The 13,940-nt window shown below is 44.7% G+C and overlaps 1 protein-coding gene and 1 long non-coding RNA gene across 11 annotated transcripts in view; one reads left to right on the top strand and one right to left on the bottom strand.

The window, feature by feature from the left end:
* Positions 1-13,940, bottom strand: part of FAT3 (FAT atypical cadherin 3) — a 460,237-nt gene that overhangs the window by 161,499 nt on the left and 284,798 nt on the right. The window lies entirely within an intron of this gene.
* LOC309530646 lies at positions 10,256-13,293 on the top strand. The gene is made up of 3 exons (XR_014218807.1): positions 10,256-11,995; positions 12,499-12,675; positions 13,185-13,293. It is a non-coding gene; the product is annotated as an uncharacterized lncRNA (long non-coding RNA).

Below are 13,940 nucleotides of genomic sequence, written 5' to 3'. Positions count from 1 at the left end.
AAACAAGCATTTTAATACAAATTTCCACACTGGTTTTTTTTTTAAAGAAGCTGCACATGAATGCACATTAACACTGGTGAAACTGGCACAGATATAGACCGATCTGAGCTTCCCTACCTATGAGGACTGCACTAGGTATGTTGGGGAATGGAAAAGTTGCTTTTAATCAGCGATGACTGATTCAAAGTTCTTGCTTCATGCTACAACCAATGAGCAATTCATTTGCATGCATGAGTCTGAACGTTGTGGACAAAGAATAGTCAAGTTACCTTTGGCCCTCTTGCTAAATTCCCCCATGTAGAGTATACCCCATCTCTTTAATAAGGGTTGAGTTCATAGAATCATGGAATCATAGAGTTGGAAGGGACCCTGTGGATCACCTAGTCCGATCCCTGCAGTGCAGGAATATAAAGCTGCCCCTTATGGGGATTGAACCGGCAACCTTTGCGTTATCAGCACCATGCTCTTAGTAGATGGTCTTCACCATCCTCCTTGGTACAACCACTTATGATTCTATACACTCCAATTGATAACTCAATCAAAAATCAAGGCGTAGGTTTGTTTATTTCTGAGTTATATTTTCACCCTTCCCCCATAAAAACCTTGATAAATTGCATTTCTCATCCATTCTTAGTTAAGAAAGGCTCATTATCGCAACTGAAACGAGCTCTTGCATAGGCTAATACAATACATCAGAGGGGTTTTCTGAGCCAGCGCCACATGCAAGCATCTCTAGTCTTCCTGATAGCAGGCATTATGGAAGGCATCAGAATAATAAGGGGCAATTTTATTACCCAGTATGAATAAAATGTCTTTTGAACACTAACAGCATGTTTGTCTAGCTAGCTTAGTAAATCACAGATTGGCATGATGAAACAGAGGTGCTTAGAAAAAAAAGAAAAAGAAAATAATAAAATACCCCGGAAAATAAGTTAAATGTGACTTTGGGTGTAAATAAACATATCATTTTATATAATTACTGATGTAAGCCTCTAATTTGAAAGTGAGTGTGTGCTTATCTGGGGGGGAAATGGGAATTTGTTAAATATGAAATGGGAGGCAGATAATCCTGAAGCCAAATGTATGATTATTTTAAAATCTGAAGCATTATTCCCCTTGTTGATTTCTGGACGATGAGAGCAAAATGCCCTTTCTTTATAAGATAAGCTAAAAGAGAAATAAAGCTCTTGGTTAACAGCAGTAAATGCTCCCTCATTCCAGGGGCTTTGTTTACTAGTTAAACTGCTAAACTAGTTTCTGGAAATTACACTTATTTCTTCCACACATTTCCCCCTCATGAAATAATAGTAGTGCTGGCTTTATTTTAAAGTCACCATGAAAGCTCAGGTGCCGAGTTAACGGTCAGGGGTGTAAGAAAGCACTGCTTTCCGTTCTGCCCAATATTTGTCGCAGGCACCACCGTCTCCTTTCTACTGCAGTTCATCTTTCGCCCAAGGCTACACTATCAGCCTCACTGTCTGCAATGGCAAAACTGTAACTGTGTAACTTACATAACTTACGTAATTAACTATAGTCATACCTCTTGTTGCGTTCGCTTAATGTTGCGGATTTTCGGGTTGCAAATGCGGCAAACCCGGAAGTATATACATCTGGGTTTCGCTGTGCGTGCACCCGCATAAGCGTTCTGCACGTTTTGCACATGCGCAGAAGCGCTTCATCATGCTCCGCGCCTGCGCAGAAGCGCCGCTCTAGTTGCGAACTTTTTGGGATGCAAATGGCACCCCGGAACAGACCGTATCCGCAACTAGAGGTACCACTGTATTCTGTAAATTATTACGTTGTTGTTGTTTAGTCATGTCCGACTCTTCGTGACCCAATGGACCAGAGCATGCCAGGCACTCCTGTCTTCCACTGCCTCCCGCAGTTCGGTCAAACTCATGCTGGTAGCTTCAAGAACACTGTCCAGCCATCTCATCCTCTGTCGTCCCCTTCTCCTTGTGCCCTCAATCTTTCCCAACATCAGGGTCTTTTCCAGGGAGTCTTCTCTTCTCATGGGGTGGCCAAAGTATTGGAGCCTCATTTTCAGGATCTGTCCTTCCAGTGAGCACTCAGGGCTGATTTCCTTAAGAATGGATGGGTTTGATCTTGTCACCATGTAATTCCAGCCCCTTCGTTTAAATGCAAAGGAAACACAATGCCCCTTGGGAAATACTGATTATCGTTTGCTATAGGACTTACTTTTCCAGAGTTCTAAATCACACAGAGCGGGCTCCCCTTTTTGGAGCCATCCTTCCAACTTGCAGAGGGTGATGGAGTTAGCAATGTGGGGTGGAACAAACATGCTTGTCCTAGCTCTCCCCCACTGCGTGGAGGATATAGAACACTGGGGTAGCGCTTGAGTAGGGCGACCCCACTCATAGAGCTGAGAGCATAACAACAGGTCAGACAGCAGAGGCAGCTTTAGGGTAACGCAACTGATTCAGCCACACTAAGTGCTGTGTTGCAGGGGGCGCCACACTAATGCTGTAGAACTGAGCACGAGGGGACTGAGGTTTAGCGTCACACGAGGCACCACTGAAATTTGAGAGCCCAAAGTCCCCCCACTGCAAGCAGAAGTTTTGAGGCTCTGGCTAGACACTCCAGAAATCCGAATTTTGGGGGCAATCTTGCCTTTAGCCCTGGGGTCCTCCACTGGGTGGGGGCAATTCCATGTGCTGTTGGTCAAAGCTGCCAGAGTTGGCATGACACTAACATTGCTACAATGGCTTTCAAGAGGGAATAAAAGGCTCCTCGGTGGGCCAATACATTCTACACACACTTGGGAGTAAATCCCATTGAACTCAGTGCAATTTACTTCAGAGTAGACATATGGTGGGTTGCTAAGGGTCTTGGTGAACGGCTTTATTTTCTTAATATATTTCATTATACCAAATATAAGATAGAGAAAATATCTTTCAAAAACAACCACCACTTCCAGAGTGGCTCCCCATTATACTGCTACACAACACAGAAACCTATGTTTTAGCGGCAGACCACTTTTTCTGCCTGTTGCAGCAATCTTAATGTGATGTATGATTTTTAATTGGGTTTTTTTATTGATTCTCTTATTTCTTAGGTACTGAATTTTATTGTATTACAATTTGAGTTCCTAATAACTCAAAGTGTAATACAATAAAATAGAATATAAGAAAAAGAGGAAGCAATAAAAATACTTTATGCAATGGATGCGTCGCGCCTTTAACCACAAATCCACAGCTATGCCATGGACCACCTGAGCTCACAGACCACTGGTGGTCCACAGACCACAATGTGGGAACCCTTGATGTAAGAATTTGCACAAAACAAATTGTCTCAAGAAACGTTTTTTAAAAATAATCACAAGACGAAGTTACGGGCATTACATTACAATGTCACAGAAGGCACAATCACATCATAGAATTAAACTGTGTCAGTCATTCCCTTTTCACACACACACCCTCCTGAAAACTGTGGTTCAGAGAGAGGGAACAGTTGCTATTTCTAACGAAGAATTATCCGCATCCTCTCCAAACTATAATTCCCAGGATTCTTAGGGGAAAGCCGTGACAGTTAACGTGACATAAAAAGCAATAAAAGTTTATAGCGCAGACAGGACCACAGACTGTGGAATTTCTGCATTCCAAGTTATAGCCTGAGGTTAGTTACTATGATTGGACTGTGGGCAAGCTCTTGCCTGGGCTGATTTGGGTTTGGTCTGTTCCAGTCGATGTTTTATGTACCTTTTGAGATTTGAATTGAACATAAATTATCTTATTTACAAATTTTGCAGCGCACACCCTGTAACAGCCGAGCTGCCAGCAAAGGCTAAAGATATATTTTGTTCCTCCCCAAAGAACACTAAAAGTGAAACGACACCAACCCTTTATTTTCCTAATGCAACAAAGTGCCTTTCAATGAATATATTAAGATAGTGTATAAATCAAACATCACTATATAATTGCATATCCCAGATACACTGTATCTAGCAGAAGGCCTATTTATGCTAAGCTCATAATGAGCTAGAAATGTAACAGTGGCTGAGGAAAAAAGGGAGAGGAGGTCTGCCTTGGTGGAGCTAGGCTATGGAAGAGAGAGCTGGGGCTCGCCATTTAGGGCAGCCTTCTCCAACACAGAATACCAAGATGTTGTAAGACCACAAACCCCAGTTCAATCAGTGACACTAGCCAGTGGTCTGGGATAACTCGGAAGGGGACTTGTAGTCCCACAACATCCAGGGACCCAAAGTTGGCTGGTTTAGGTCAACCACACAGGCAGCATATTTGTGGCATCTCTGGATAGGAGATGATGTCTTGGTCTGCGTATGGTCCTTCTGCAGGTGTTAGATCCTGTTCTTGTCAAACTGGAAGCAGGAGGTAGCTGCCACAATGCGTAGAAAGAGAAGTATCTCCTTGCTCAGAATTAACCTGCAATTATTATTATCATCATCATGATGATTGATTGATTGATTGTAAGGGTTTGAGATGGGAGGGTAACAGTGTGGAAAGTATCTGTGAGATACTTCCCAGTGTGGGAAGTATTTTAGCATCATCATTGTCAATACCATATTATCAGTCCTCCTCATCTTGCCACTGTCATCACTGCCAGTGTGGTGTAGTGGTTAAGAGCTGTAGTCTCGTAATCTGGAGAACCGGGTTCGCATCTCCGCTCCTCCACATGCAGCTGCTGGGTGACCTTGGGCCAGTCACACTTCTTTGAAGTCTCTCAGCCCCACTCACCTCACAGAGTGTTTGTTGTGGGGGAGGAAGGGAAAGGAGAATGTTAACCGCTTTGAGACTCCTGAAGGGGAGTGAAAGGCGGGATATCAAATCCAAACTCTTCTTCTTCTGCTGCTGTATTCAAAGCATTCCACATACTCTTGAACAACACCTTAGCAACACAGATCAGAACTTTTAGTCCCATAGTAGAGACGGGAGGCCGAGACTGACAGAGCGGTTTGTCCGAGACCACCTATAAGTTCATGGCAGATGTAAGCTTGCAGGACTTTCCCAGTACGATGTAATTTCAATGCAATACTGTTCAAACGATATCAACCTCAGCTCTCATCAGATTTTATAAACATGAAGTTTGAAACTGCTATCTCGCAGCCTTTGGGTGGCCAACTTTTTGAAATGCGCCATCGACGTTCAAAAGGGCAGATGGTTTGGCGGCACCAATATGAATTTCTCCGCTACAGCCTGATCAGAAAACAAATGTATATATATGGCTTAACAAACATTCCTAAGACATATCATGTTTTGACATTACATATGCTTTCTAACACAACAAATAACTGCATAGTCACCAGGATTATTAATGCTATTGATGATGAGAGTGGTTCTGTTCTTCCTTTTGGGTCACACCTGAAATGTCCCATTACCAGACATTGCCCAGGGAAATGCAAACCTATTTGTCTGGTGCTGAAAGGATGACGAAGTTGGCACCTGCTGTGCCTCTCTGGAGAGAGCATTTAATAGATGGGAGCTGCTGCAGAAAAGGGCATTTTCTGTAGTATTTAATCCTATCTGTCATGGTGCCTGATGTGATTATGGAATGAAGAAGAAGAAAATGGCACCTGGAAGACGCATAGCAGTGCAAGAACACGAAAACACACACACAATTACAACCTGTTAATCCCAACAGGTAGATGCCAGATATTTTTCTGGAAATTGGGTGGTCTGCAGCTTTGCATGACTAAAAAAAAGTTGTCCTTTTATGTACAACTGGCAAATGGGAAAAAGATGGGTGCTTTCAATTTCGCCAGCTGTAATTCTTTCACAAAATACTCTATTTTTAAGAAGCGGCAAAGAGAACATCTCCATTCTAAAGCACCAACTGCAGATGTTCCCTGTTAGGAGGAATGAATACGCATCCCCCCCCCTTCCCTGCATTTGATAGAGCAGATTGCCAAGACGTTGCCAGGCTGTGACCTGAGCTTGTTTTAGGAAAGGAAAAGGCTAGAAACTGAGCTTCCTCTCCCACATTAATGCAGATTTAGACTCAAGCAACACAATGGGATTGCAATTCACTTGAAGCGCAGAGTACCCAACTGGTGGATGGCTTGTTTGCCTACCCCCTAGCCTCTCCAAGTGCCACTGCCACCCCCATTAACATGGCACGAGCTTGCTTTCTGCTAAGGGGCCAAACCAATCAACATAAATTATACCCATGGGCTTCCCAAGTTTTACTCAGTTTCCCCTGGCATTTATGCATGGAAAAAATGAAGGAAATTGTATAATGATCATGTGTGCTAAGTACCAAGCTAGCCAGCAGTTAGGTAAGTATTTATAGCTACTGCTGGAAGTACTAATTACATGCTAATTACAAGCAGACCAGAATACCGTAATTTTCATTGGAATTGAGAGAGCTACACAGTTGTTAAAATCTGCGCCGAGGCTCCATATTAACAATTAGCTGTTTAGGAGACACTGAATTTTGTCTGAAGAGGCAGACAAAAAGGGACACAATTTTGTTTTATATCCATCTTTGTTTTCATTTGTCTGCAAATGAGGACAGTTTGAAACCTTTTAGCTACCAGGGAGTGAAGGGGGATATGGCTGATTGAAGAGGGTTTGTTTAAGGGAACAAGTGATTGCTCGCTTGCCCCCATTCATTAGAGACAGTTGCTCCAATTCTCTGGAGTGAGTTGGGAGTATCTTACTTAAGCTGTCAGTTTTATCACATGTGATTTGGAACCAATTATTTATTTAGGGTGGACATGTGTCCTGGCCCAGAGATCCATATCTGAATGTGCTACATTTGGATTATCATACTGAACCTTTTGGTCTACAGCCCCAGCCCCTTGCTTTTCTCCTGCCTTTGCCAGGGTTAACAGAGGAAGTCTCCCGTTTCATCCAAACTGGGAAACAAATAGTTCTTAAATCTGGAAGCCAGGTTCTTTGAAAGAACAATTGTTTGAAGTTGACTTGATATCCCTGCCTTGTAAAAACTCTGTGAGCACAGTTCCCTGGTATGCACATAATGGGAAACTGTAGTTTATTAGAGGCTCCCTGGTGTAATTGTGGTTTGTGCAAAGGAAGGAGTGATGGGATTCCATACATGAGCAAAAGTCTTGTGTATATCTCAGCTTTATAAACTGAGATATGATCATCCAAACTAGTCCATTGTGTATACCAGAACTTGCAGCCCTCCCAGTGTTGTCAGGCTCTAACTCCCATCAGCCCCAGCCAACATGGCCAACAGTCAGGGATGATGGAAGTCGTAAACCAACATCTGGAGCACCACATGTTCCTTATCTCATTTGTGCCCAGACTAGGTTTTCTATGGTACTTTCAGGACCGGTACCTCTCCAGTTGGGAGGAAGTGTTTGAGGAAAGGTGGTCTGCAGCTGGTGTAGAATCCTCCTGGAGCCAGTGTGGTGTAGTGGTTGAGAGCGGTAGTCTCGTAATCTGGTGAACCGGGTTCGCATCTCCGCTCCTCCACATGCAGCTGCTGGGTGACCTTGGGCCAGTCACACTTCTTTGAAGTCTCTCAGCCCCACTTACCTCACAGAGTGTTTGTTGTGGGGGAGGAAGAGAAATGAGAATGTTAGCCGCTTTGTGATTCCTGAAGGGAAGTGAAAGGCGGGATATCAAATCCAAACTCCTCCTCCTCTTCTTCTTCTTCTTCTTCTTCTTCTTCTTCTTCTTCTTCTCCTTCTCCTCCTCCTCCTACGAGATCAGACCAGCCACCCAAGCACTTTTATAGGGATCAGGCCCTATAAAGACCTGGATTCATTCTGACTTGTTGCAATTAGAAGCTTCTTTGATGCTTCAGTTGGCCTCCTGACAGTTCCCATTTGGGGACAAAGCAAGGCAACAATGCAAAAGCTGAACCCACACACGACATTCCTCAGGCCCCCAGTCAAGATCTGTTGCAAATTCAGATGCTGAAACCTAGGACTCTGTGGTAGAACTTCCATGGCGTGGAAAGCAATGGCAGCTGCTGTTCTGTATTATGTATACAGACACCATTCTGCATGAGCTCCCTAACTAACTACAAACTACGTATTAGTTAGATTGACAGAATCGATGCATGTGTTTTCAGCACCCAGAAATGGATACAGGGCTGATGCTGTGAAGATAGTTCCTCTATGCCAGCTATTCACGTCCTGATGCATCTAATCAATGCCCTTTTGCGTGTGGGAGGGTATCTATCAACTGCATAGGCTTCCTCCAAAACTGGATTAATACGGCAGCTGCAGAGCAACCTTATATCCTATGTTTCCTCTCCCACCTCATGCACAGTCCCAAGATCACCCAGTGAGCTTCACAGCTGAGTTGTGATTTGAACCCTGGTCCTAGTACATTTTACTCTCTTTGCCTGTTATTTCTTTTCCCCTTACCTGGTTTCTTTTAAATAACACTTTTTTACTTCTTCCCACCCTCCTAGCAACAGATGAGTAACTATGAACTTTATTCCAAAATGTCAAGTATGCTAGGAAACTGGGAAATTAGGATATGCTATGGAGCAGTTGGACAACTAGATGGGGTGGAGGTGATTAGGAGGAGGTCAAATCCTTGGTTACGTCGACTGATGGCTTTGTCGATGCAATTACAGTCTCACGAAACTCCTACTTTACATTATCTTCCAAGCACTATGATGCTACTCTACACGGCTTTAAGTTGCAGTCTGACTCCTGGTTCAGAATATCATCGCCTTCCATATGACGATAATAATATACTTCGAATGAAGCAATTGCACATCAACGAGCCGATTGATTAGCTTCAATTGCGATCTCGAGCCTGTGACCTTTTGTCACTGATTATGCTCTACTCCTTGACCCACTGGGTTGCTAACGAGCAAATCCAAACCCTGATTAGATAGCCAAATTAGCAGTGACTCCCACGCTCGCTTCTGCCATGCCCTCTGCTGGCATGCAGCCCTCGGGAAAGCTGCCCAACAGCAAATGATGCCCACGGGAGCGTTTGGAGGGGATACGGTTTTTACCAATTCCCTTTGCAGTCTCCTAAAACCTTCTGGAACGGGGGGGGGGGGGTTTGCACTGGGAACACTGTATATGTGAATGTGTGGGGGGGTATTAATCAGGAATGCCTCCCCTCTGTTTTGCCAACAGGAGTGGAGCCCATCTCTCTACTGGTAAAGAGAGAGAGAGAGAGAGAGGAAAGCATGATAAATATCCACAGTACCACGAAGAGATTAGGATGGAGTGATACCTGGTTTTCAACAGCGCAATACAGTGGTACCTCGGGTTACATACGCTTCAGGTTACACACTCCGCTAACCCAGAAATAGTACCTCGGGTTAAGAACTTTGCTTCAGGATGAGAACAGAAATGGTTCTCCAGTGGCACGGCGGCAGCGGGAGGGCCCATTAGCTAAAGTGGTGCTTCAGGTTAAGAACAGTTTCAGGTTAAGAACAGACCTCCGGAACGAATTAAGTACTTAACCCGAGGTACCACTGTATATCACCAGCCCAACATGGTGATATATGATGGGAACCCGGGGGGGGGGGGCGATGCACAGCCCCCGAACTGAGAAACCTCTCCAGCCGTCTTCCCTCTTGAGCGCAGCACAGGACATTCTGTAACTCTTCAGTCCCGGTGCGCAGCAGTGACACATATCCGAAGACATGTGCACACTCAACAGCAGAGTGGCTGTGAAGTGTGGCATATGAGTTTATTAAGTAAAATATACAGGACAAAGCAATCATGGCGTCCCTCTCACATCTTCTCCAATAATAATAATAATAATAATTTATTATTTATACCCCGCCCATTTGGGCAGCTTCCAAAAGAATATTAAAATACTATAATACATCAAACATTAAAAGCTTCCCGAAACAGGGCTCCCTTCAGATGTCTTCTAAAAGCCTGGTAGTTGTTGTTCTCTTTGACATCTGGTGGGAGGGTGTTCCACAGGGAAGGTGCCACTACCGAGAAGGCCCTCTGCCTGGTTCCCTGTAACTTGGCTTCTCGCAGTGAGGGAACCGCCAGAAGGCCCTCGGTGCTGGACCTCAGTGTCCGGGTAGAACGATGGGGGTGGAGACGCTCCAAGAGAGGGAGAGAGAGGGAGAGAGAGAACAAAGGACTGGCTTCCGTTTCCCACACTTTCCAAGCATGGAATGTAAACACAGACATGTGATGTAACAATCACACATCTAGCAACAGGAGAGAATGAAAATACTGACATCATACTGATATGTCACAATGTCTGAAATAAGGATGGAGCTATGCAGAGGCGTTCGCTGGCTTCATGGTTTTTCCTGCATTGTGATTTTTGCATAGAATGAACACACACACACACACACACACACACACACACACACACACCATGATTCGCAATATATTGCCAAGTCTAAAACTAAGATTCCAATATCACAATATGGACGTCAAACAGGTTTTGGATGATACATCAATATATCACCCAACTGTAAAGGAGACGCAAGGCATAATTGTGAAAACAAAACAAATACTCCGTTCAGCTGTGACATAGCATGGTTTAGTGGTCAATTTTTATCTGATCCCCATTATTAGTTCGGGAAGTGAGAATGAGGCTACTTCACTTAGGGATGTAGGGTGAATAAAATCACTGAGTGTCCCCCCACAGGACACTGGGAGAGTGGATGTTACCGACTTTTATAGAGATAGATGGGCATGTTAAATGTGACTGAAGCGATCCGTTTTATTTGAGAGAGTTTTAAGAGCTGAGAAGAGGAAATGGCAAAGTCCACCTGAGGCAAGATTACAGCTCACACCCCCAAAGTCACCACAGGCAGCAGCGCTATCAAGGCTCTATGGCATCAGCTGAAGAAACTTGCCTTTAATGAGCCATGCAATAACCAGAAAGGAAAGATCAGCAGTTTTGCTTCCTACTCCTGCCCTGAAGAGGATTCTCAGCTGTGTAAGTGGATAGGCTGACCCTTAAACAGCTCTGGAAAGGCTGGGCAAAGTGCTGGAGCATGGGCTCATCAACAGATATTGGCCATTATCAATGAAATATGGGTGGTGGTGTCTCCATGTATAGTGGCAGGTACTCCTCTATAAGTAGAGAGAGGTTAAACAGACCTTCATGTTGACCTAAATGACCTGAGTGCTCAGAGACAACCAGAGCCAGAAACAGAGCAGAATGATCAAGATATAGGGAGGGTCTAGTCCCGCATGGCAATTCAGGCGAACTAATACCAGAGTACTGGAAGCAGCAAAGATCACCAGTGTTGAAGCAATGATTTTTCAACATCAACTTTGTTGGACTGGTCATATTGTGTGGATGCCTGATCGTCGTCTTCCAAAGCAACTACTCTATTCTGAACTTAAAAATGGAAAGCGTAATGCTGGTGGTCAACAAAAAAAGGTTTCAAGACTCTCTCATGGCAAATCTAAAAAAATGTAGTATAAACACAGACAACTGGGAAACACTGGCCTGCAAGTGCTCCAATTGGAGAACAGCCTTTACAAAAGGTGTCCTGGGATTTGAAGACACTCGGACTCAAGACCCATTGCCTTCCATTGCCATCACTGCCCACCCCTGCCCTGCCTCCACTCTGATTGCTGTCCTGAGCCCAAAGAGGAAGAAAACCAGTGAAATATATTCGGAGTCAAGAGTGGATTTCATGCTCTTTATTCAGCTCATAGTGGTGAGGAGGAATGGAAGTTCCCCCAGAATGTCTGCTTTATATACATTATTTACACAATGGGCCCCACGTGATTGGCTAATTCCGGGATTCTCCTGTAGGCCAATCAGGTTGCGGATTCACTTCCACCTGGAGCTGGATTGGGCGGCTCCTGTGGACCAATCAGACTGCTGCATTCTGGATCCTATTGTTCTAGGGCCAATCAGACTGCTGCATTCTGAATCCTATTCAACTCAGTACATAACAACCAGAGTGCATCTTCCTGCTTGTTTCATGCGGGCTCATACACACTTTGTTTGTCTGTCAAAAGCACGGGTCCAAGAGGTTTCTTGTTTGTCTCATCGTTTTTCCTGGGAAAGCCTGGGCCTTAGCTCTAAAATCAGAGGGAATGTGTGGAAGACCCAACTGACTTCGCACCAATTCAGAGGTAAAGAGCGGGTTTTCCTGGGAGAAAGCAGGAAACGAGTAGTGTGGATGAGCAGCTGCACTAAAGGACCAAGGTGGATCCAGAGACAAGTGACACTGGCTTGGCTTAGACCAGCTACCAGCAACAACACTTGCCATCCCTACAACCGCTGTTGGAGTTGTTTTTGTTAGAATGGCAGCACGCCTGCAGTTTGGGGAACTGATCTAAGTGCCCTCAAGGCCCCTAGGCGGCACAGCCAGGCTGCAGAATATACACCCCCAGTTGGTAACTAGGCTAAGTAACATCTATCTGGATTAGATATGCAGAGAACCCCAAGGAAAGTGGCACACTCAAAAGGGTTTCATTTGCATGTCAATAGGCAGCACAGTCTCTATCTCCTGGAGGCACAGAATGCCCTGAATCCCAGGAAGGAGCTGAAAAGATCTAGGCAGTGTGCTTTCTTGTCCTAGTAAAGAATGGCTTTTGCATAGCGGTCAAATTGATCCCACTTTCTCTTTCTGCAGCCTCTCCTTGTAGTTTTCAGCTATCGTGCTCCAATCTCTTAACAAGGAATGAAATTATAGCAATGTGAGCCCTGCCTGGGGGCCTCTCTCTCTCTCTCTCTCGAAAGCACCGAAGCAAGAATGATGTCCCACCTGCATTAAGCCAACGGGTACAGAAGACAAGCCACGCTTGGCCAGGTGCTATATTTTCCCTCTTGTTTACTTGAAACGAGTTTGCAGTGGGGTCTGTTAAAGGAAAACAAGGGCGACCATAATCTAACCGCATTTTATTCTGCTTGCTACGTTGCTCACCGGGTTACTAGCGGTTAGAATCACAAACCAGTTAAGCCTAATTAAGAGAAGACTGGTCTCATTCAGCTATGCCCCCTCTGGCTTAATTAAGTGCAAAACTGATCTGATATTTAGTGCATTAAATCGGCTTCTTTAATGTAATAGCTGTGCTCCCCCCCCCATCCCAATCAGGGCGGGGAAAGGAGCCAGGGGAATGAATACAGTTCAGGGGGGAGATAAGATTAGCATACAGAAGGTCCCATGTTCAATGCTCAGCAACTCCAGGTAGCGTTAGGAGACACCCTTTTCCTGAAACCCTGAAGAGCCGCTGCCAGTCAGAATTGACATTATGGAGCTAGATGGGCCAATGGTCTAATGCAGTACAAGGCAGCTCCCTGTGTTCCTATGTCTTGTAGGAAAAACAATGGAAATGGATATCCTGAAGATAGGTATGGCTGGTTGACTGGCACAGCGAAGAGGCGCTGTCTGGATTGTAATTAAATAATAATAATGATGAGCACATTGCAAAAACATTTCAAAAGAAGCAAGAAGGCTGGAATTGAGAATAGTACTCTCACTCATACCAAGGCATGCATGCATATCTATATCTATAATCTCATCTTGCTTTATTGGCCGAGGGAGCCGGCGTACAGCTTCCAGGTCATGTGGCCAGCATGACTAAGCCGCTTCTGGCGAACCAGAGCAGCACACGGAAACGCCGTTTACCTTCCCGCTGGAGTGGTACCTATTTATCTACTTGCACTTTCAAGTAGAGCTTTCAAACTGCTAGGTTGGCAAAAGCAGGGGCCGAGCAACAGGAGCTCATCCCATCGCGAGGATTCGAACTGCCGACCTTCTGATCGGCAAGTCCTAGGCTCTGTGGTTTAACCCACAGCGCTACCCTCATCCCATATATATATGTATGTGTGTGTGTGTGTACACATACACTCTCTCTCATTTACCTACTCATGTTGAAATACTGCCCCACAATGAGGCCAAATCTAGATTCACAAAATGTTTAGGGATATGCGTACCCTTGCGTCCCCTCAGATAAAAAGCACTGCATGTATGAGAAAAATCAGCCAAACTGTGGACAAACTGTATATACCTTTCTTGTTTCCAGAAACGCAAATATTGTTCCATGGTGCCACACAATTTGAGGCCTAACATGT

This window comes from Podarcis vaucheri (assembly GCF_965113315.1).
Source record: "Podarcis vaucheri genome assembly, chromosome: 4".
In the NCBI taxonomy this organism is placed as follows: Eukaryota; Metazoa; Chordata; class Lepidosauria; order Squamata; family Lacertidae; genus Podarcis; species Podarcis vaucheri.
This window is presented reverse-complemented; position numbering and strand designations above follow the sequence as displayed.